Raw genomic sequence first — 26,117 nt, forward strand, 5'->3', positions numbered from 1 at the left:
GCTTAAATCGGGATTTATACCTAATAGAGGGATAGGACGTAAGTTACAGGGCATGACCGCCCCTATAGAAGCCCGCGGAAATTTAAACCGCCGAGACTTGGGTTTTTCTCAAGGGTCACTGAATTTATGATTCCTATTACATGGAGGACCACAACACCTGTGTGGGTACCTCAGTGGCCTTTGTCAAAGGAAAAACTGGAGGCGGCATCCAAACTAGTGGATGAGCAGCTACAATTAGGGCATTTAGAACCCTCCCAGTCACCCTGGAATACTCCGATTTTTGTTATTAAGAAAAAATTAGGGAAATGGCGTTTGCTTCATGATCTGCGAGCTATAAATCAGCAAATGCAAATTATGGGGCCTATACAGCGCGGTTTGCCAGTATTGACAGCACTTCCGCGAAACTGGCCTGTTATAGCAGTAGATATTAAAGATTGTTTCTTTTCTATTCCTTTGAATAGTCGAGATAAAGCCCCTTGTATGGAGTTGCTTGAACAGGCCTTAGGCGTTTTGATTAAATATTTAGGGAATGGGGGATTGTTTCTTGCTCCCGAGGGAATACAGAAGGGAGATGTTGTAAATTTTTTAGGAGCCTGATCTTAATTCCCCACGCCAATTGACCCCAGAAGCCCATCAGGCACTTCAAAAGGTAGAACAAGCTATTACAAATGCACAATTAGAACGCTGTGATGATTCTCAACCTGTTTGGATGTGTCCTTTTAATTTAATTTCCACACGCGCTCTGGCAGCGCTGGACTCTACGACACAGGCTCAAGAGTTTCATAAGCTATATCATGTGTCATCTACAGTCTTAAGAAAAAAATTTAACATTACCAGAGCTTTGGCTAGGAATATTGTGAAGAGTTGTTACCCAAAAGACTGGGGTTAACCCCAGAGGCATTCCAAAAGCTTTGCTCTTTTTAGTCAAAAAATGCAGGTGATTCATATTACAGGCTTGCCCTATAATCCACAAGGCCATGGCCGACGAAAAGCCCAAGGAAGGAGTCAAGACTGAGAACAACGATCATATTAATTTGAAGGTGGCGGGGCAGGATGGTTCTGTGGTGCAGTTTAAGATTAAGAGGCATACACCACTTAGTAAACTAATGAAAGCCTATTGTGAACGACAGGGTTTGTCAATGAGGCAGATCAGCTTAAAGAACTCTTAATAAAACAAAAAGGGGGAATCGCAGAGAACTGTACCCCTAGACAGAGACTTTCACTTGCCTTATTTACCATAAATTTTTTACATTTAAATGATGATAAAGAAACCTCTGCTGAACGCCATGTGGCAACAAACCATAAAAATTATGGCAAAGTGATGTGGAAAGATGTGTTGTCCAATCAATGGAAGGGCCCGGATCGTGTTATTACTCGATCCAGGGGATCTCTTTGTGTCTCCCCACAGGATCAAGATCCGATCTGGGTGCCATCAAGACTGACGAGAATTGTTGAAGAAAACTTCGGAGAAGATGCTGAGCTGGATGTTCCTGATGATTCTTAATCGAAGTCTTTGTATTAGTTGGAATTCCACAAAGGATTATTCAAATTGTGCAACTGAGTGCTGCCGGGCTGGAGCCCGTTGCCTTTGGAGATTTTGCCTCTTGGCTCTCTTCTGCCTTTTCTTTCTTTGGGGAGTGGGTGGGGGTAGGAATCTTTGGAGTCTGCTGTGTATTTGGGATTATGCTGTGTCTCTGGTTGGTCTGTCGTGTGCGCATCAGGGCACATCGAGATAGGGTCCTGCTCACTCAGGCACTTCTGGCTATTAATGAAGGAGATTCTCCCGCAGCCTGGCTCTCCGCCCTGAATAATTCGAAATGATTGCCCTTGCACAGAGAGGCCTTGTTGCCATTGCACCTCTATAGGGAGTCATTCATTCATTGTCCTGATTGCCCTTGCACAGAGAGGCCTTGTTGCCATTGCACCTCTATAGGGAGTCATTCATTCATTGTCCTGATTGCCCTTGCACAGAGAGGCCTTGTTGCCATTGCACCTCTATAGGGAGTCATTCATTGTCCTGATTGCCCTTGCACAGAGAGGCCTTGTCGCCATCGCACCTCTATAGGGAATCAGCCATTATTCTGAGTCTCAAACATGCCAACAGAAAACTGCCCTCGAACAGTGAGCACATCATGAGGTGAACACTTGTACGGGCTACATTCTGTTTGGTGTTCTAATAAATAAAAAAGGGGGAGATGTAGGGCGCGGTCAGCTAACTGCTACGCAGCAGGAAGCTGAAATAAGCTGAGTCATCCTTCCTGTGGCCACTGCGCTTGCGCTAAGTATACTAATGAGGTTTTAAAGTAGCGACCTATCCGATGCTGGCTCACAAATCGCACCATCGGCGAAAGCCAATCACAGAGCGACACATGTTCTTAATCCCTATATAAGCAGACTGCTCTAGGATTGCGGGGTCTTCCTTCCATCTTTCTTCAACCAAGCTGTGCTCCAATAAAGTGTGATACGAGAAGAATCTTGCGTGTGGCGGCTCGTTATTCTGCCGGTCAGAAACGGCTCGCCGCACATTACTATGCATTCACACGAGTCATATTCGAGAAAAGGGAGATCGCTTTGGCCAAAACAGAGTTAGTAAACCAGAAGCAAACTGCAACTGATCCTAACAAAGTGAACAGTAATGGTGGAAATATCAGCAGAGGCTAAATTATGAGGAGCTTTGAATATTAACTTTAGACTTGCTTATATAGTTACAAACGCTCATGGTATATGTCATTTTTTTCTTTCAACTTTGCATATAAAAGTGATACAAGCTCCTAATGAAAATTGCAATCAGTAATTAAATGTATAAATTTTTAAAAATCTATTTGCATTTATTTCTAAGAGGTAGCTGTTTTACTAAAATAGGGTATAGCCTTCCAAACTTTGTCTGTACATACAGATGTACATATGTAAACACATACTTATTTTCTCAACTAAATTGTGTATCTACTCTAAAATCCCTCATAGCTTGCTTTCTTATTTGACAATCCATCTTGGGGATTTTTCTATGTTAAGCCAGGTAGATTTATCTCTTTTAATAGTTACATAGTATTCTACTTTGCAGATACAGCATTATTGATTCAACCAAGCCCCTGTTGATTGGCATTTGAGTTCACTGATGATTTTGAATAGACAACAAAAACTTTAAAGAAAAGAAACTGTTTAAATATAACCATTAAAATATCTCACATACTAAGAGTGGTAATTGTTCTTTGATCTAGAATAAAACATCCTATTGCACAGATGAGCTGTCCACTCTGAACATCCATACAGACTTGTATAGAATAATGTTAAAAATTTAAAGCAATGTGCCAGAAGATGATTTACAGAAGGAATCTTTAACTTTTTTCTAATCATAGATTTCCTCTAAAAATCAGATCAAAATCTGATTGCAGTATTTTACATTCAACTTCAGGGGCTGAACCTTTGAAATTTATAAGTGGAGAACATCATGTATTATAGAGAGCCAGGACTCCAGATAGTGAAAATAGCTGATTATTGCAAGTGCTTAATTATGGTAGCAACAATTAGAATAAGGGGGAAAAGACTGATGAGATATCAAGGAAAACTATCAATACAGCTTGATAACTAATTGCACAAGAAGAGTAAAGGGGAGTGTATACTCAAAAGTGGTTTCAAGGTTCTGATTTTGGGTGAAATAATGATGGTTTTAATTGTCACTTGACAACTTTTTCACATTAGAAAGAAGATAGAAAGAAAGACAGAAAGACAGGAAAAGGAAGTAAGGGTGGGAGGAAGGGAGGGAGGGAAGGAGGAAGGAAGGGAGGAAGGAAGAAAGAGAAAGAAAGAAAGGAAGAAAGAAAGAAAGAAAGAAAGAAAGAAAGAAAGAAAGAAAGAAAGAAAGAAAGAAAGAAAGTAAAAGAAAGAAAGAAAGGAGGGAGGGAGGGAGGGAGGAAGGAAGGAAGGAAGAAAAGAAAACCTCTAATGTCACTTGGTCAAGAAAAGTGGGAAAGGTAGTTACATGATTAAGGCAAATTCATATTAAAAGAACCAGGACCCTACAAGAATCTGATACAAAGGGGTAATACTACTACACTGAACGGAAAGACTTCCCTTCCAAGGAGACACTTTTATTTACCTAAAATATCAAGATGAAATAGAATCCTCTTCTAACAAGTACTGTGAACCATTAGGTTTCAGGGAAGTCAAACAAAGACAGTCCTACAAACAAAACCTGCATTCTTTGAAGGAAGTGTAAACTGAGACAAGCTGAAAAGAAACCATTTCACTGATCTCAGGGTATCAATAATTCACAGGTAATGATCAATAACTGGCCACCCTAGTTGATCTGTAAATCAAAGCTGTACCACACAGCACTCCATTGCTCTTCATCAACATTTTTATACATTATAATGCAACTTTTACTTTGTGCTTTCAATAATCAAATCTGCCGATATGAGATCTGGTTGTAGTTTCTAAGAACAGAAACCCATGTTGGTTCTAAATTATTAAATGCAATTTTAAAATGCAAAAGGTTCATTTTTCTTCATCCAAAAAAACCCTTACCTATCCTGTTGATAGCAAAATGGATGGTATTAAAGTTACAAACTAATGATTAAAATCACAAAAGCAGATAGAATGGACCTGATTCTGGTTGTTATGAGGAGAATGTTAAGGAGATGGGGCATGGAGGGCTTTAGAGTTTATGGCTCATCACCATTTGTTGGAAACAAGCAATCAATAGGATATATGACTCTGACAAAGATGGGAAACATTTTGAGCCATTATTTTCACCCTCTCTCACAGATGAACGGGATATGAGCAAAGAAGTGTGGACTTGTATATTTTCCAATGACTTACAAATTTAATAAAAAAGAAAGAACATCCATTGATCCTTTTTATGGTCCTAAAGTATGGATGTTCATAGAAAGAATTGTAAGAAATAAAGCATCACATCTTTACTCACTACTTTAACTGCATGCTTCTAATGGCACATTTGTTTGAATCAATTTTTAGACTGCTATTCCTTTTAGTAGTATTTCCCTCCCTCACTAGCAAGATTCACTATGGAAAAATATTAACTATTTCTCAAGCACATGCTATATTATAGTATGAAAAGTCTCCAAAGGTGTTTTGGGGGGTAGAAATTGGTTTAAACCCAGCATGTCTTATCCTATCCAATTGCTCTTCCTTACCTCCCACTAACTCATAAAGTCAGCAATGAGGTAATAAGAGCTGCACCCAGAAAGCTTTCTCCCAAAACTGTCATTAGGCTATCTAGTAGAGCAGGTCATATGGTACATGTCCTCACATCTTTTGGAGACAACAATTAAAATACCCTCAGAACAAAAGAAATAGGCTTGTGTTTTGAGAGCAATCTTTTGTTTGAGATTAAATTACAGAACCCACCCAGTAAAGGCAATTTCAGTGTAAGCAAACTGAAGTTTGGTGACCTTTTCCAGGTGTCTGAGGTACCACAGGGCACTTCTGATAGCTGGGGCAGGGGGCGGGGGCAGGTCAATGTAATACTGTGATGCTGGAGAACTGTCCACAATACCACCCTTTCTTCTGACACCATCTAAAGAGTCTGGGCATTTCCCTAATCACCCTCACTTTTGACACAAATTACAAGTTCAGAGATCCTCAAAACCACCCGCAAGTTCAATAATTTTCTAGAAAAACTAACAAATATCACTGAAAGCTATTATACTCATGGCTATAGCCTATTACAATGAAAGAATACCAATTAAAATCAGACAAAGGAAAATATGCAATTGGTAGACTTTAGAAGGTCTCCAAACATGGATCATCCAGCTGTCCTTTCCTGGTGAAGTCATGGACAGTGTTAATTCCTCTCATCAATGACGTGTGCTAATAGACATGAAGAATTTGCATTCAGGAAAGCTCACCTAAGCTTTGGTTTCTAGAGTTTTAACTGGAGCTTCGTCACAGACCCAGTTGACTGTCTCCTGGAGGAGTTGGTCGGGGTTATTCTATAAAGACATTATTAAGAAACTGACAAAACTGAAAGATGCACTGTAGATTAAAGGATTATATTCATGTAAATTTATAAAGTTGATAACTGTACTATGATGTGAAAATGTAAGAGGATAACTCTATTCTTAGGAAACACACACTGACATATTTAGGGATAAAGGGCCAAACTATTATACATGTGTAACTTACCCTAAAATAGCTCAAAATATTATGTGCATATGTATATATGTATATATATAATTACTTACATATATACTCTGTGTGTTTATATAGATACACATATATACATATATGTGTGTATGTATGTGGTGTGTGCATGTCATGTATGTGTGTGTGTGTATATATATATATATACACAAAGACATATATATGTTATAACATGTTATAATATATATGTTAGAGAGAGAAAGATGGAGAAAAACAGGAGGAGAGAGAGAGGGAGATAAAGAATAGATGGCAAAGCAAATTGGCTAGAGTGTTAAGACAGGTAAAGCTGGGTAGTCTGTGTAAACAGTGGTTTTTCTTCACACTATTTTTATTATTGCAAATTTTGTAAATTTGAAACTACTTTGAAATAGTAAAAAAATAGTGAAAAAAAACCCATCTAAAACTGAACAGAAAACACTGCTCCACTTCCAATCCTGTTTCAAGATGAGGCGACAAAACATTCTTGTATGAGTGAGGCTTTCAGTTGCAGGTAATGCTGAAAACTCAAAGGAGCTCACACACTAAATGGAAATAATAGAGAACAGGAGAAATGTCAGGCACTCTGAATCTATGGATTCCAACTATGTCACACAACTCCATCTCTGTCTTTCTTAAATCCGTTTTCCTCTTTGTTATCTTCACCCTTTCAGATACTCGAAATCCTTGTGGTAATAAAGGTGTTCCCCAATGACTCTTAGATTCAAGTGATTCTTACAGCTAGTGATTGCAGCAAAAAGATTCAACATATTTCCTAATAATTCCAGAAGAAATAAAAATTAAAACGAATTCTCTAGGTTTTCAATGGTTTTGCATGTGTTAAACACCAAGGATTAAGCACTATGGACAGTGTGTGGTACTCTGATTGGCCAGGTCTGAGTCACATGACCACCTGTGAGCCATGGGGGGTGGGGACTGTGGGTGTCAAGCATGCAGAAGCCACCTGATTGAGAGATGGAAGAGTGGTTCCCAAAAGAAAATAAGGAGTTCTGTTACTATACAAGAATAGGCAAATAATAAAATAAGAAAATCCCCATGACCACCATTCAATGAACTTTACTATACTATCACACTTCATGTTCCCCTACCTCTTAACACCTTTCCTCACAGCAGCATCTTTTGTTGAATCTGAGAAAGAGGCTTTGTATCACAAGACTGCCCACAGCGAGCGCTCAGGGTCTACTTACACATTCAGTAAAGACCCACTCTGTGGACACAGTAGGCTCGGGGCTATAGGGGTTGGCACTGCAGGAGCTGAGGAGTAGGCCAGCCATTAACTCCACAGGCAGAAGCACTTGAACAGTTCTTCCCGGTGAAATTTATGACATTCACGAATCCACAAGCACTCTGAGAGTTTTCCTCTTACATGGGCAATCTATAAAACCAAAGCTTCTGGATGAGACCTGCAGGTAGTTTATTTCAATTGAAAGTTGTATTCGTTTTAACATGTATTAAATTTATCACACAATGAATGCATAATATATGCATATTTAATGAGCATTCAAAATATATTTAAACTATCAAATATTCATGAATAAATAACCATATACTACCAGAAAAACAGAATACATTTGCCAAGAGAGTTGATATCCTTTATTTGGGGGACTGTGATATTCATCTCAATACTATAAGGATATAAACTGATTTAAACAAAAACAACTTTTTGAACTTAATGTTATCAATGAAAAAAAATGTTGCCTTCCATATCAGTAAACAAAGGATGTTGCAACCTCAAGCCATTACATTACAGCAGCCTGAGGGTGAGCCCTGAGGGAACTCGGGATAGAAACAGGATGCCTGCCATCTACCAGTCAACTGCTACAGCCACCCCCTGAAGGTGCATCCTGAGGACACTCAGGATGAGAAAGCACAGGACTGGCCCCAGATAGCTGAGATGCATATCAAAGGAATAATCTCAATGAACCCTGACGTTTGCATGTTCCCATACACAGAAAAGCACTAAATTCCTTAACTTGAGATACCTGGTTTTCTTTAATTAACAGTAATCTTTTCACATTCAAACTGCCTGGTCTTTGTTGCAAAGTCCTGTATGTCCTGGCTTCTCCCTTACCTCTTCTGAGCGGTCTCTCAGAGCTATCTGAGATGCTGTGTTCCCAGCTTAAGTCCTCAGTTTTGTCCACCAAATAAAACATAATTCTCAACTTTTAGGCTGCGCATTTTTTTCAGTTGACAATGTTAACATGACACTTCTGTCAGATAAAAAATGATTTAAAAACAATCCTTGTAGAGTCTATTATTTGCTGTCAGCAAAGCCAAAGACTTGGTTCTCAGCTAACTAGCCCAAAGGAGAATCTAGTAAAATAGCTTTCTAAATGAAGAAGCACCAACTCTAACCTGCAGTGCAATAATGTGTTTCTTCTTTCCACAAGAGAGCACTTAAAATGAAATCTCTACCTAAATGCCAGTCATATGATAAGAGTCACTGGCTTTATAAAAGTAATTGTCCAAACACAAGATAATTTTTTATGTCACTATCCATCCAGAACGAGGGAAACAAAATTATTCCTATCTCCAATTAAAATATTTTTTGTCTCAAACATTTCATATGAAAGTCCACAAAACAACAGGGTGTAAGTGGTAAAAAGATAAATAAATAAAAATAAACAAAAAATTTGTGGTTAAAAAAAAAGGCAAATTTTCCCACATCACAATTAGAGCCATGTTTAGTTTTCCTCTGTCTGTAACTACAAAATTAAAGTATATATTACTGCTTTCCTTTTCTCCCTTTTAGCTAAGCTCTGGGGCAGTATACAGGTATATTTGTGGAACTAGGGAAGTATGGGAAAAATGACCAATCTTTGATATTTTTCTAGCCAGTTCCCATATCCCATATCCTGAAATTAATATTTCACCTGCTGCTCCGTTCTACATCTCTGCAAGACTTCAGAAAGATGCTCACTGATCACTTCTAGAATGGAGATACAGGGTGAAAAGAGAAGGATAGAAAACGTCTGACAGCTGTGATTTGCTACAAATGGAATGGTGGCTCATCCAGAAGAGATTAAATAATTTCAATTCAATAAATACTTATTTTACTAGACCTATCACTTATATGCTATGTTCAAAGTCCCCTTGTAGCTAAACAATGCATTTGCTCAGGCAAAGGATACCAAGCTACTCTATAACCTGGTTTACTTATTTCATGGGTTGAGTCATAATCTAAAATTATTTCGATTACATAAATATATGTTTGTATCTTCCACACAAGCTATGCCCTGTAAATGCAGAATCTTGTCTGTTTTGTCCTCTCCTTTCCCCTGGGTGCCTGTCACCTAGTGGATGCTCAGTAAATATTTGTTGATTAAATGAAGATAAGGTGTTTAAGAATTAGGGTATACCAATAGCTTTAATAAGTCACCCCCACCTCTCAGTGGCTTAACCCCAAAATAGATTTACCCCTGGGTCACATAAGAGTCCAAAGCAAGTCAGTGGGGATGGTAGATACCGGATCATCCTCAACATACAGCTGCTGATTTTTTTGTTTTTTAGGAAATGACATCCAGCTGGCAGATGCAGGGGGTGGGGGAGCAGAGAGATAGAGAGAGAGAGAGTTAAAGGCACTCCCTCTGTTAAATTATCTAGGCAGAAGCAACACATGTCACTTGTGATTTTTATGTAGAAATATAGTGACTGAAACTTGAATAAGGGTTTCTTAGAAATAAAATAACCCAAATTTAAAAAATTGTGTTTTGAAATTGAAACTATATTATTTTTATGCACTCATATACAAGGACTTTTTCAGACAAGTTTTTGCTCCATTTAAAATAAATTTGATGGAAATTCTCACGGTTCAATGCCCCCCAAAACAATCATACTCTACCTTTTAATATGAGAAGGGTTCTATTTACTGAATACAATTATCCTCTATTAATACAACACTGTTTAATTGCTTATATTATAATCAGCATTTCTGACATAGAATAACACAATAATTTTGTTTCTAATAACAACTTAAAATTACTTTGCATGATTACAGTAGTTTCCCTTATTTATTTCATTATTGGCATCAATTATAAGAAAGGCTCATGGTAAGTCCAATAAAATGTGAATCCTAAATTTCAGAACCTAAACTCCAATATGTTTCAACCATACTGTGGTATTCCTAAAAGGTTTCATATTAAAAAAAGTAAGATAGATTTACAAAGTAATGTTTTAAAGTCCTATAATTTTTAGAGGACACTCACATATTACTTCATATGATCCTTACCAAAAGCTTGGCATATACAGGTGGAACTTTTTTTCGTGTGTCCATCTTAAAAATTAGGAAAGTGAGTATGCAGTTGGTCCAGTGACTGAGGTGATCTTCCCCTCTGCTCCCTACCTAAGAATAGGAAATTCTCTCCTCAAGAAAATACAGTTGACCCTGGAACAATGTAGGGGTTAGAGACGCTGACTCCCTGTGCAGTCAAAAATCCACATATAACTTTATGGTCGGCCCTTCTCATCTGTGGTTCTGAATCTGAGGATTCAATCAACCACAGATCATGTAGTACTGTATTACTTATCAAAAAAAAAAATCCATGTATAAGTGGATCTGTGCAGTTCAAACCCAGGTTGTTCAAAGGGCAACTGTAATGTCATTCAGATTCTCTACAACTTGTCATATCCCAAATCTGGTATTCACTGATGAACAACCAAGACTACCAAGAAAAGGAGAATTAGAATAAAAAACAAAACAGAATCAGAATCATAGATGACCTAAACATTAAATTTCATACATATTTTGGTAAATATTATCAAGTTCAAGAAAATAGATGACAAGGTGAAGAATTTAACTTGACAACTAGAAACTGTAAACTGATTGAAGTTGAACTGATAGAATTAAAAATTATACGAAATTTAAAACTCGGTAGTGGATTGGACACAGGTAAAGAGAGGTAAGTGAACTGGAAGATAGAGTAGTAACAATATTAAGACTAAAGCACGGGAAATGAAAAGAATAAAAAGGACACAAAAGCGCATTTGAGACATATGGGCCACAGTAAACATTTTTATCATATGTGTAAACTGGAGTCCAAAGAAAAAAGGAGACCGAGATTGGGGTGAAAACAATATTTCAGAAATGTTAACAGCTGAGAGTTCTCTAAAACTAAAAAGAATATATGGAGCCATAAATTCAATAAGCACTAAAAAAACGCAACAAGAACAAATACGAGGAAAACCACACCTAAGATAACCACAGTACAATTCATGAATGGCAAAGAAAAACATGACATCTTAGAAGCAGCCAGATGAAAAAAAGAGAGATTACTTTCAAAGGAACAATAGGATTAAGATTACAGCTTACTTCTCAGTGAAACTGAATGGATACTAGAAAATAATGGAATAACATTTTTAAGTGCTAAAGAAAAGAACTTCCCATTGGGAATTCTAGAGGCAGAGAAAATGTTGTTTGGAAGGAAAGATGAAATAAAGAAATTTGCAGACAAACAAAATTTAGAAAATATTTTCTCATCAGAACTGACTGAATTAAATTATAAAGGGAGACCTGCAGGCAGAAGGAAGATTATCACAGATGAAAATAAGGACTTTATAAAGAATTATGTATAACAGAAAGGATAAATAAGTGGATAAACCTAAATAAAATCTAACCGCACAAAAGAGTAATAATAAAATATATGAAAAATTAGAATGCATTAAAACAAATGGAAGAGGAAAAAGTAGTAAAAGAAATTTAAGATCTCAGCATTGCTTGAGAAGCAGTAAAAGAGCTAATACGTCATGGTACATGTGTAACTGCTACTTGCAAAAATAACAAGCTAATACAAAGGAAAATGGAATTTGAAGAAATCTCAAAGGAAGAAAGAAGAGCAAAAGGAACATAACAAGGTGGGACAAATAGTAAACAAGGAGTAAATGGTCTATAAGAAAATACATTAACTGTAAATACTCAAATTAAAGGACAAGGATTATTGAAACAAACAAAAAACCTAATTCTATGCCACCTACAAGAGACAAGAGTCAGATTGAAAATGAAAGGATTCAAAAATTATGTCATAACAACAGTAAGCAAAATTGAAGAAGATTTTTTAACGTTAACATAGATTTGAAAGCAAAAAGTATCACTGACGATAAGGCAGGATAATAAAACCCACTGTTACTTTACAAGGAATATATTATAAATCTAAACTTCAATGCAATATATGAAGGGAAATTCCAAAAATCTAAGTAGAAATAGAAAAATCTGAATTACCTAGATCAGTAACATAGAACCACAGCAACAAATCAGCAGATTATAGGAGATCTGAATACCATCATTAAAAACTTTGGCCTAAATTTACATAAAACACTGAACCAACAATGATGGAATATATATATTACGCAGAAATTTTTAGGTGCGCATGGCACATTTATAAAATTGACTACATTCTGGTTATAAAACAAGACTCCGAATAAGCAAGAAATTTAAAACTATACAACCAATATTTTACCAAATAGTTGGATATTAAAAACATACTTCTGGGGCTTCCCTGGTGGCGCAGTGGTTGAGAGTCCGCCTGCCGATGCAGGGGATGCGGGTTCGTGCCCTGGTCCGGGAAGATCCCACATGCCGCGGAGCGGCTGGGCCCGTGAGCCATGGCCGCTGAGCCTGCGCGTCCGGAGCCTGTGCTCCGCAACGGGAGAGGCCACAACAGTGAGAGGCCCGCGTACCGCAAAAAAAAAAAAAAAAAAAAAAAAAAAAAACATACTTCTGATCATTATGTAGGTCAAAGATAAAGTCGCAATGGGAATTAGAATTTTATTAATTGAATGATAATGAAAATATGCCATAACAAAACCTGTGGGTTGCAAATAAAGCTCTGGTCACAGAGAAGTTTATGTATTCCAATTATACTCTCTAAATGTAAAACGGAAAGGAATAAAGCAACTAGAAGAGAACCTATCACCCTGAGGTAGGCAGCTCCTGAACTGTACCTGGTGGGGAAGGCAGGGCAGAACTTCAGGAGGCCAGCTGGGAGCACGGTGAACCCCATGTCAGGAGCAGTCTCCAAGAAAGAGAATTTAATGTACAAAGGGATGCCTAAAATATATTTAAGAGCTAGCACCCTGACCCTTCTTAAGGATGACTTATGCTGCTGGGGAAAAAATAAGAAGTGCTCGATGTAGAAGGTGAATAGCTTTATAATTCCCAGGAGAATCTTGGTACCAGGACCACACAATGAAGAACTTGGAGTCCCCGTGGCTAACCCAGCAGAGAGAAAATGAGAAACAGAGATGCGAGAGAAAATAAAGGGAACTCTTGGTGCAATTTGGTGCTGCTGCAGGCCCAAGTCCAGGTATGTGCTCTCTATCTCCACATCTTAAATAAAAGCCACCATGATCCTCTGTCTTTCAGGTACTTAGAATTTCTCTTTAGAACCTGAAAACGGGGTCAGGTTTGCTGTCTGCATCGCTACAGTACAAAATAGAGGCAGGATGTTTGAAATACTTCTCCATCTGGCAGAGGAGGCCTTGAAGCTGTGAGCCACTCGCTGCAAACCAGCAGGACATGAAGCATTCTTGAGAAGATCTGAAGCTACTGGGAGGCCTTTGAGGAGTTAAATCCCATAGTAAATACTGTACCTTCAATGGCCCCTTCTCCCTCTCTGTCCAGTCTTCCTCCACTCCCGTGGGGACCCAAAGGGGTTAAATGAGCACTCTGATGTAATCAATATAGCAAATTACTGGTATCTTCTATGGATCATTGAGATCATAAATGCCCTATATACAGTATTATATAGAAAGCAAGAGAGTTGACATAATACTTATATAAAACCATGAAGGTGGAACTATCGTCCTTGGTCCTTACCATATAAACACACACACATAGACACACACACACTTAATGGAGATTGAAAATTTACATATTTATTGTTTTCCAAACCAATAGATGCACACCTAAATCTCCAATGATAATGTCTATGATAAGCTTTTCTAGTCAGGGTATCACATGTAGACATAGCTGTTTCAATTCAAAATCAGGCTACCACCTGTTAAATATACAGGAGTCCATGTTTATGTGCCACGATCCATCACTGTTGTGCGAAAGCCATGTAAGCAAATTCAATGGGGAGATCCAGGAATCACAGCTACTGCATTTTTCGTATCTTTGACAGTAATACACATCTCTTCAATAATTCCAGAAATGCAGTATTGCTGTTGATTTCAAGCTTGTTGGAATGGGAGACAAGTTCAGTTTAGTTTCATTTGGCTTTCCTACACAAATTTGAAAAGCAAGACAAGGGATGTTCTATCACTAACTGTGTTTTCCCCACTTATATATCAGGAACGGGATAAATATCCACAAATTTCATTATGAACCAGTGAGCACACTGTGAGTTGGGCTTGGGTCAGAACTCAGTTTATCACCTGACCTCCATATCTCTCATGCTAACAACTTGAGAGGGTATCACTTCTGTTTAATAGATGTTATTGATACCTCAGACCACTTATCTAGATGTTTTTGAAGTGTCTGAATGTTACTCCAGGTCAGTGTCAGATTCAATAATTCAGTTGCTGATTCAAGACTCTTATAAGATACACATATGCATGTGCACGTGCACACACACACACACACACATCCATTCATTCATCTATCTGTCATCTACCTATCTATATCTATAAATATTTTTTGACATAGTATTAAGTGAAAGAAGTGTGAGAACATTTCCCAGTTTGTGGATTTTCAATTTTCCCTGGTGAAGACTGAGTTGCTATATTTATAGAAGCTTGAGAATCTGGAGTTACTAGGTCTTCTTAATGATTCATACATTTTATCATAGTAAATATCTTTTAATCCCTGATAGTATTTTTGACTTCTTTTTCTGATATTATTATAACTAAATCCATTTCTTTTTGATCAGTATTCTCCCCTTAGATTCTTTCTGTCACTTATACTTCAGACTTTCTATGTCCTGTTAAATTGGGTATGTCATAAATAAATAATAATAATTGTCTATTTAGCTAAATTAAATCTTACGTTTAATGTATTTATTGTGATTTTAATTTTAACATTTTTCTTTCTTAAGAACTTCATTGGATATTTTGCAAATAGATATAGACTTTTTCTTGATTTTGTCTTTATTTTATAAAATATTTTATATAATTTCTTTACATTTAGAACTGAATTTTCAAAAATCACTGGATTTATTGAAAGACATGGTATGTATATCAGTTCTTTTTTTTAGCTGACTTTTATTTATGTTTGACTTCATTTCATCTATAGTTCATATTTGATATTGAGGTCATTTTTTTTTCAATTTAGTTTGTTGAAAGTCTGAGGGCTTAAGTAGAGAATAATTTCCTCTAAAATAGGTTTAAATGTGCTTCTTCTGGGTTCCAAGGAACACTATTAACCTGGGAAACTATCTTGAGCTTAGCTTCAATTCATCAATATATGATTTTTATGATAAGAGATCTACTTCTAATTTGAACTTCAGACCCAAGTGAGATCTGTAATTGCAAACATGCAGGGCATATTATTATTAACCCCCAGCCACAGCATAAAAATATGATTTCTTACAGCCTTCCATTAGTGATAGGCACATTTTTGTACCCTCCTGTTTTAGCCCCCAGTGAGACTCTGCACTTAATATACAGGTGTAAGATTCATCCCCAACTTAGCAAAAGTCCATGATTTAGTCAGTTTTTCCTAAACTGACATTGAATTTGCCTCTAAGACAGTCTCAGATTTCTTTGACTAAAATCACTTCTCTGATTACAAGCCATCTTTTGTTATTTTTATTATTTTGTGTTTTATTTCTTTGGTGGGAGAACTTAATTGCCTGCCTTATCATCTTACAATCTCAGCAATTTATTAACTTTTATGTTATTTTATCCTCTCTCTAGTAATACTGTGGACTGGTATTCTTTTTAAGACCTACTCTAATACACTTATTTATATATTTTGTAAAAGGTATGTTTATATTCTTAATATCTTTTTTTTTTCTTTTTAGCACCTTGGTAAAATCCACCATGTACAGACAGGCATAAGGAAGACCAGGAGTTTATTCATCATCAGAAACTCATCCTATTAGAAACACCATGTATTGGATAATTCGATAATATCTAATTGGCCCAATCTGATTCTGTAGCAGATAGAATTCCCTTGGAAACAGACTCTAAGAATATGAGATTTGTATGTAGTAGAGCTATTAATGTGTGTTCTTGGGAACAATATCTGTTAATAATATAGTAAAACAATGTAGGAAGAAATACAACATAGTTCTCCAAAGAAAATACATCTAAAGTTAGTTGAATTTCCCGAATGTCTTGTAATCATGAAAAACTATATATGGAGTCCCTATGATTACTGTACTTACCTATGGGGTAGTACTGCTCTTATATTTCCATCAGTTCTATCAATCTTCATGTCCTAAGCCTTAATACATTTTTTTATCAAGAAATCCAGTAATTTCCTAGTGTCCTTACAGTAGATATGGTTGTTTGCTTAAGCCATAGCATTGCTTCCTTTTACATACAACTCTGATTTTGATTAGATATCAACCTTCCCACAGGCAGCTTGGATATCCATAGGCTGTGGATGACACATTGGAAACCAATAACATGTCATTCAAACATTCTGGTTAAGCTGTCATTCTACTTGTCAGTGATCTTTTATTTTTCAGGAATAGAAATGTAGTGAAATTCAGATCACAGAGAATCATAAAGAAATTTGCTTTTGGAAAAATCATTTCTCTGTAATTAGCAATGATTTCCAGAAATTTCTTCTTCTATCACTGATGTGAAGGAAAATGCAGGTAATCATGATCATTCTTGGCAGTAATTCTACAAGTATGTACAGAACCAATTTTAGGGTGGCATCAATACTGTGGCCAGGAGAGCTGAGAGATAGTAAAACTTGAGCCTTTATAATACTAATGAGCTCCTAAATTGATAAATTCTGAAGATTGTCTTTCTCCTAGACTTCTTCTGTATCAGCTTAATCATAGCAATCATAGTTAAGCTGTTTGAATCAGAGTTCCTTGAGTCAGCATCCTAAATGAATAAAATATTTGTGTTAGAAATGGAAATCTGAAAATAACATTCTAAAATATGGAATTGAGTAAAATTGATACAAGGCAATAAGGATAATATTTTTCTGTCACAGGAATCTGAAAATACTAGTTATTCTACAGAAAAGTTCTGTTTAACTATTGCCTATCGTATATTGAGATGTATCAACTTTTGATGATGGCTGAGTCATCCTGAATCCTAGTAGGAAATATTTATGAGATTGAACTAGGTTGAATCTTTTCTTTGGCATTACATAACACCTTAAATATGAGAAAACTTTTGTCTGCAAGTGACTCATAGGAAATCTGAGCGAGAAAAATATGTCTCTGCTAAGAGAGGTCATCTTCACTTATGGATTATAATCAAAACATTTGGAAGTTTAGTAATCAGGGGCCTGGATAATTTAGAAAAGCTAAGGCTTGTAAGAACGATACTCTAAATGTTTGGGAATTTGAGAGAAAATAAGATTAGAACAAAACACTTGTCCCCCCCAAACCTCTTCCAAGCACCTCCTGTAAAGCATTGTGTGACTGATGAAGGGCACAGTCTGATAATTGTGAAGATACAGCTGTCTAAAGCAGCGATATTCGTGCCAGAGGCAGTTGGTTAAATCACCTGGTAACTGAGACCAAGAGGAAAGGAAAGTGTTACATTAAGGTCTCATGGCACAGACAGAGCACAGAGCTTGTTATCATAAACCAGAAACTTCCAGATTCATAGGCCCAAATAATTGCTGATTGTGTATTAGTAGTCATGCAGTTAATTGAAAACAAGTAGACTGTATAACTAGTTTTAAAAGAAATGTATACCAAAGTGACGCCAAGCCTGGTTAGAGTATATGATTGCTAAACCTTCTAAAGTAAACACTAGTCCCAAGAATTTTCACCTACAGAAAGTACGTTGCTAAAGTGGTGCAGACCCAGAAAAGAAATTTTACACTGTCCACTCTAAGGTCACAGAGACAACAGACATGGCTATACTCTGAGAGAGGAGAATAAAAGCTCTCTGATTCACAAGCTATGAAAATCACTTCACTGACAGAACAGGAAGTTTTTGTATCCCTGTCCAACATGTAAAGTATATTATAGACAACTGCATATTTTCCCATTGTCCACCTTTACAAAAGGGAGTTCTTTATTGTAATTATCATGCTTTTTACCACTTTGTGTACAGTTAAGGAAGATAAATCACCTTATCACTGGACCATTGGGAGCCATGTCAGAGGACTGGATACTACCCAGAGATCTTGTACTTCAGAATAAATGCAGTAATTGACTTTGGATTTTCTCCCTTTGGGAAGGACTTAAGACATATTTCAAGTGGGCACGAATTTTTTTTAAATGTATTGTAGAATGTGTGGAATGAAAATATGTATGTGGAATAAGTTCTTGGATAGCCAAAGAGCTTGTAATATTGGATTTTAATTGTTGCTTATCCATTTATATTCCATATTCCCCCTTCATTTCCCTACTAGAAACTGAATTCATTTTCCCCAAATATCCAGTTCATTCTATGAAGCTTTATATAACTTAGTAGAGACTGAGTGGGCACTGTTTAGTCTAAACCAATCACAATATTTATCTTTACATCTATCAGTGATTGGTTGGAAAATAGACATGGAATTTACTGAGAATTAAAAGAATTGGGAAGTCAGTTAAGGGCTTCTGGGAAAGTTCTTTGCTCTTCAGTCAAGAATCTAAGAACAGGAATAAGCCTCTAAAACTGATTGCTACTGGCAGTCACCTTGTAACCCTGAGGGCAACCAGTCTTAGCATAAAGCTAATCTGAGGACAAAAGAGATAAAAGACAGATAAAACCAATGACTCTGATGACCTCATTAAGTCATGTATCCAGTGAGCTTAGAAATCTGCTCCAACTTCCAGTTTTATGAGACAATAGATGATCTCATTGTTTTAGCAAGTTTATATAGAATTCCTATTAATTAATCCAAAAGCATTCTAAATAATATAATCATATTCCCCATCTATTCCCTCTGGAAAACCTAGAGGGTGCTTGTGAAGAGATTCTATATAGGACAGTTTTCCAGGGGTATCCACAGTAATTCCATACATCAAGCATCTCTGTGGCCTAGTTTTACAGAAAACTAAGTGCTTTTTACTCCATTCTGTCCTCTTTTATGATAACCCCCTGTAAAACTGGATGGTCTATATATGTCTGTACTCCATTTCTGGACTATTCAGGCACTGAGCCATGTGACTTCAGGTTTCCTTGAAGAGCAAAAAATTACACTGGGTATTTATTTCAGTGTCTGGACAGCTCATGATAAGAATATTCTATTTCATTTTAGTTTTGTCAATAGGGAGGGTTCTGTGCCCAGAGGAGAATGATAATCAAAACAGTATAATGTTTTCTCATGCTTGAGAATACTAATGCTGTTAAATATTTCTCTCAAACACTATGTGTAATGAATGACTGGAATTCAATCCTAGGTATAAACTTTAATTTACTCCATCTTTCCCCAGTTTTTATTCTTACATTTTTTATTGTCCTTTGCTTTTGTAATTAATGCCTCTATAAATATTTTTATACAAAATCAGTATTATTCAATAGAATTATTTTTGAATTCCTATCTTAGCAAGATGCTTATGTATTTCAAATTTAGTACTAGGTATTCATTAGGAAATTTGATTCTTGTTATCATGGAGCTTACAAAGTACTGAGGAGAGAGATGCAAAATAAAATCTCACAATAACATATTTTTCTGTGATGAATACTATCCAGAAAACATATAGTATTTTATGAGACTAAGAGTGAAAGAACAAACGTGTTTTCCATTAAGAAAAAATCTGAGAGAGACCTTCAAGATTGCAGAGGAGTAACACGTGGAGATCACCTTCCTCCCTACAAATACATCAAAAGTACTTCCACATGTGGAACAACTCCTACAGAACACCTACTGAATGCTGGCAGAAGACCTCAGACTTCCCAAAAGCAAGAAAATCCCCATGTACCTGGAGAGGGCAAAGAAGAAAGAAAAACCAGAGACAAGAGAATAACAATTGAACCTGCACATCTGGGAGGGAGCTGTGAAGGAGGAAAAGTTTCCACACACTAGGAAGCCACTTCACTGGCGGAGACGGGGGCGGGGTGTGTGTGTGGGAAGTTTCAGAGCCACGAAGGAGAGTGCAGCAATGGGTGCAGAGGGCAACGCGGAGAGATTCCTGCAAAGAGGCTCGGTGCTGACCAGCACTCACCAGCTTGAGACGCTTTGCTCACCCGCCAGGGGACTGGGGACCGGGACCTGAGGATCGGGGGTCAGATCCCAGGGAGAGGACTGGGGTTGGCGGAGTGAAGACAGTGTGAAGGGGTTAGTGCACCACAGCTAGCCGGGAGGGAGTCCAGGAAAATGTCTGGACCTGCCTAATAGGCCAGAAACCATTGTTTCGGGATGCGCGAGGAGAGGCGCTTCCTGCTCTGTGTGCCCACAGACAGCAGAGCACAACCTAAGCAAGCTCCAGAGATGGGCATGAGCTGCAGCTATCATCTCAGACCCCAGAGTCATGCACGGACCACTAATGCTGCCGCTACTGCCACCAAAAATCCTGTGTGCAAGCACAGGACACTACCACACTCCCCCAGGAGCCTGTGTAGCCTGCCACTGCCAGTGCCCCATGATCCAGGGACAACTTCTCCAGGAGAACACAAGGCACGCCTCAGGCTGTTGCAATGTCACGCCAGCTTCTCCCCCTGCAGGCTCACCCCGCATTCCAATTATGACTATCATACCTTTCCTCCTCTCCGACCTGAGTGATCAAGAGAGCCCTAATAACCCGCTGCTTTAATCCTTTCCTGTCTGGGTGGGGAACAGATACCTGAGGGTGGCCTACACACAGAGGCAGGGTCAAAACCAAAGCTGAACCCCAGGAGCTGTGCGAGCAGAGGTTAGAAAGGGAAATTTCTCCATGCATCCTCAGGAGCAGTGGATTAAATCCCTGCAGTCGACCTGATAAACCCTACATCTGTGGAATACCTGAATAGACAATGAATGTTCCCAAAATTGCTCTCTTCCTTTTTTTTCTTTTAACGAGTGTGTGTGTGTGTGTGTGTGTGTGTGTGTGTGTGTGTATGTTTCTTTGTGTGATTTTGTCTGTCTAGGTTTACTTTTACCATTTAACCTAGGGTTCTGTCTGTTCATTTTTCTGTTATTTTTGGGGTTTTTTTGTTGCTTGTTTGTCTTTTCTTTTAATGAGTGTGTGTGTCTGTATGTTTCTTTGTTTGATTTTATCTGTTTAGTTTTGCTTTGACCATTTGTTTTGGGGTTCTATCTGTTTTTTTTCTTCCTTTTCTTTCAAGGCATACAGATGGCAGGGTCTTGGTGATACAGCCAGGTGTTGCGTCTGGGCTTCTGAGGAGGGACAGCCAAGTCCAGGACATTGGACAACCAGAGACCTCCCAGCCCCATGTAGTATTAATTGGCAAGAGCTCTCCCAGAGATCTCCATCTCAACACTAAGACCTAACTCCACCCAATAGCCAGCAAGCTCCAGTGCTGTATGCCCCATGCCAAACAACTAGCAAGACAGGAACACAACCCCACTCATTAACAGAGAGGCTGCCTAAAGTCATACTAAGTTCACTGACACCACAAAACACATCACCGGATGGAACCCTGCCCACCAGAAGGACAAGATCCAGCCCCTTCCACCAGAACACAGGCTCCAGTCCCCTCCAACAGGAAGCCTACACAGCCACTGAACCACACTCAACCACTGGAGATAAACACAAAAATAGCAGGAATGATGAACCTGCAGCCTGTGCAAAGGAGATCCCAAACAGAGTAACTGAAACAAAACGAGAAGACAGAGAAATATGTAGCAGATAAAGGAGCAAGGTAAAAACCCACCAGAGCAAACAAATGAAAGGGAAATAGGCAGTCTACCTAAAAAAGTATTCAGAGTAATGATAGTAAAGATCCAAAATCTCTGAAATAGAATGGAGAAAATACAAGAAACGTTTAACAAGGACCTAGAAGAACCAAAGAGCAAACAAATGATGATGAACAACAAAAGAAATGAAATTTAAAATTCTCTACAAGGAATCAATAGCAGAATAACTGAGGCAGAAGAATGGATAAGTGACCTGGAACATAGAATGATGAAAATAACTGCCACAGAGCAGAATAAAGAGAAAAGAATGAAAAGAATTAAGGACAGTCTCAGAGACCTCTGGGACAACATTAAACACACCAACATTCAAATTACAGTGGTCCCAGAAGAAGGAAAGAAAAAGAAAATGTCTGAGAAAATATATGATGAGATTACAGTTGAAAACTTCCCTGACATGTGAAAGGAAATAATCAAGTCCAGGAAGCACAAAGAGTCCCATACAGGATAAATTCAAGGAGAAACATGTCAAGACACATATTAATCAAACTATCAAAAATTAAATACAAAGAAAAAATATAAAAATCAGCAAGGGAAAAGCAAGAAATGACATACAAGGGAATGTCCATAAGGTTAACAGCTGATCTTCCAGCAGAAACACTGCGAGGCAGAAGGGAGTGACAGACATATTTAAAGTGCTAAAAGGGAAAAACCTACAACCAAGATTCCTCTACCCAGCAAGGATCTCATTCAGATTCAACAGAGAAATTAAAAGATTTACAGACAAGCAAATTTAAGAAAATTCAGCATTACCAAACCAGCTTTACAACAAATGCTAAAGGAACTTCTCTAGGCAGGAAACACAGGAAAAAGAAAAGACCTACAATAAGAAATCCAAAACAATTAAGAAAATGGTAATAGGAACATACATATCAATAATTACCTTAAATGTAAATGGATTAAATGCTCCAACCAAAAGACACAGACTGTCTGAATGGATACAAAAACAAGACCAATATATGTGCTGTCTATAAGAGACCCACTTCAGACCTAGGGACACATACAGACTGAAAGTGAGAGGATGGAAAAAGATACACCATGCAAACAGAAATCAAAAAAAAAAGCTGGAGTAGCAATTCTCAAATCAGATAAAATAGACTTTAAAATAAAGACTATCAAGGGATCAATCCAAGAAGATGATATAACAACTGTAAATATTTATGTACCCAAAATAGGAGCACCTCAATACATAAGGCAAATGCTAACAGCCATAAAATGGGAAATCAACAGTAACACAGGAATAGTAGGGACTTTAACACCCCACTTTCACCAATGGACAGATCATCCAAAATGAAAACAAATAAGGAAACACAAGCTTTAAATAACAAATTAGACCAGACACACTTAATTGATATTTATAAGACATTCCAACCAAAAACAACAGAATACACTTTCCTCTGAAGTGCACATGGAATATTCTCCAGGATAGATCATATCTTGGGTCACAAATCAAGCCTTGGTAAATTTAAGAAAATTGAAATTGTATCAAGTATCTTTCCTTTTCACAACACTATGAGACTAGATATCAATTACAGGAAAAAAATTTGTAAAAATACAAATGCATGGAAGCTAAATTATATGCTACTAAATAACCAAGAAATCACTGAAGAAATCAAAGAGGAAATAAAAGAATACCTAGAGACAAATGACAATGAAAACATGATGACCAAAAACCTATGGGATGCAACAAAATCAATTCTAAGAGGGAAGTTTATAACAATACAATCATACCTTAAGAAACAAGAAAAATCCAAACAACCTAACCTTACACCTAAAGCAATTAGAGAAAGAGGAAAAAAAAAAACACCCAAAATAGCAGAAGGAAATAAATCATAAAGATCAGATAAGAAAGAAATGAAAAAGAAATGAAGGAAACAATAGCAAAGATCAATAAAACTAGAAGCTGGTTCTTTGAGAAGATAAACAAATGATAAACTATTAGCCAGACTCATTAGGAAAAAAAGGGAGAAGACTCAAATCTACAGAATTAGAAAGGAAAAAGGAAAAATAACAACTGACACTGCAGAAACACAAAGGATCATGAGAGACTACTACAAGCAACTCTATGCCAATAAAATGGACAACCTGGAAGAAATGGACAAAATTCTTAGAAAAGTACAACCTTCCAAGACTGAACCAGGAAGATATAGAAAATATAAACAGATGAATCACAAACTCTGAAATTGAAACTGTGATTTAAAATCGTCCAACAAACAAAAGCCCAGGACCAGATGGCTTCACAGGTGAATTCTATCAAACATTTAGAAAAGAGGTAACACATATCCCTCTCAAACGTTTCCAAAATATAGCAGAGGGAGGAACACTCCCAAACTCGTTCTACGAGGCCACCATCAGCCTGCTACCAAAACGAGAAAAGATGTCACAAAAAAACAAAACTACATGCCAATATCACTGATGAACATAGATGCAAAAATACTCAACAAACTTCTAGCAAACAGAACCCAACAGCACATTAAAAGGGTCATGCAGCATGATCAAATGGGGTTTATCCCAGGAATGCAAGGATTCTTCAATATATGCAAATCACTCAATGTGATGCATCATATTAACAAATTGAAGCATAAAAGCCATATGATAATCTCAATAGATGCAGAAAAAGCTTTTGACAAAATTCAACACCCATTTATGATAAAAACTTTCCAGACAGTGGCCACAGAGGAAACCTACCTCAACATAATAAAGACCGTATATGACAAACCCACAGCCAACATCATCCTCAATGGTGAAAAACTGAAACCATTTCCTCTAAGATCAGGAACAAGACAAGGTTGCCCACTCTCACCACTGTTATTCAACACAGTTTTGGAAGTTTTAGCCACAGCCATCAGAAAAGAAAAAGAAATAAAAGGAATCCAAATTGGAAAAGAAGAAGTAAAGCTGTCACTGTTTGCAGATGACATGATAGTATACATAGAGAACCTTAAAGATGCTACCAGAAAACTACTAGAGCTAATCAATAAATTTGGTAAAGTAGCAGATACAAAATTAATGCAAAGAAATCTCTTGCATTCCTATACACTAATGATGAAAAATCTGAAAGAGAAATTAAGGAAACACCCCCATTTACCATTGCAACAAAAAGAATAAAATACCTAGGAATAAGCCTACCTAAGGAGACAAAAGACCTGTTTGCAGAAAACTGTAAGACAGTAATGAAAGAAATTAAAGATGATACAAACACATGGAGAGATAGACTGTGTTCTTGGATTGGAAGAAGAAACATTGTGAAAATGACTATACTACCCAAAATAATCTACAGATTCAATGCAATCCCTATGAAACTACCGATGGCATTTTTTACAGAAGTAGAAACAAAAATTTTACAATTTATATGGAAACACAAAAACCCTGAATAGCCAAAGCAATCTTGAGAAAGAAAAACAGAGCTGGAGGAATCAGGCTCCCTGACTTCAGACTATACTACAAAGCTACAGTAATCAAGACATTATGATACTGGAACAAAAACAGAAATATAGATCAATGGAACAGGATAGAAAGCCCAGAGATAAACCCATTCACATATGGTCACCTTATTTTTGATAAAGGAGGCAAGAATAGACAATGGAGAAAAGACAGCCTCTTCAATAAGTGGTGCTGGGAAAACTGGACAGCTACATGTAAAAGAATGAAATTAGAACACGTCTTAACACCATACACAAAAATAAACTCAAAATGGATTAAATACCTAAATGTAATTCCAGACACTGTAAAACTCTTAGAGGAAAGCATAGGCAGAACACTATGACATAAATCACAGCAAGATCCTTTTGGACCCACCTCCTAGAGAAATAGCAGTAGAAACAAATGGGACCCAAATGAAACTTAAGAGCTTTTGCACAGCAAAGGATACCATAAACAAGATGGAAAGACAATGCTCAGAATGGGAGAAAATATTTGCAAATGAAGCAACCGACAAAGGATTAATCTCCAAAATGTACAATCAGCCCATGCAGCTCTATGTCAGAAAAATAAACAACCCAATCCAAAAATGGGTAGAAGACCTAAATAGACATTTCGC

General features: G+C 37.3%; 1 long non-coding RNA gene across 3 annotated transcripts in view; it reads right to left on the reverse strand.

Moving 5' to 3' along the window:
- LOC117313552 (uncharacterized) overlaps nt 1-26,117 on the reverse strand; it is a 256,582-nt gene that overhangs the window by 46,283 nt on the left and 184,182 nt on the right. The gene's annotated exons all lie outside the window — the stretch shown is intronic.

Source organism: Tursiops truncatus, chromosome 9 (assembly GCF_011762595.2).
Source record: "Tursiops truncatus isolate mTurTru1 chromosome 9, mTurTru1.mat.Y, whole genome shotgun sequence".
In the NCBI taxonomy this organism is placed as follows: domain Eukaryota; kingdom Metazoa; phylum Chordata; class Mammalia; order Artiodactyla; family Delphinidae; genus Tursiops; species Tursiops truncatus.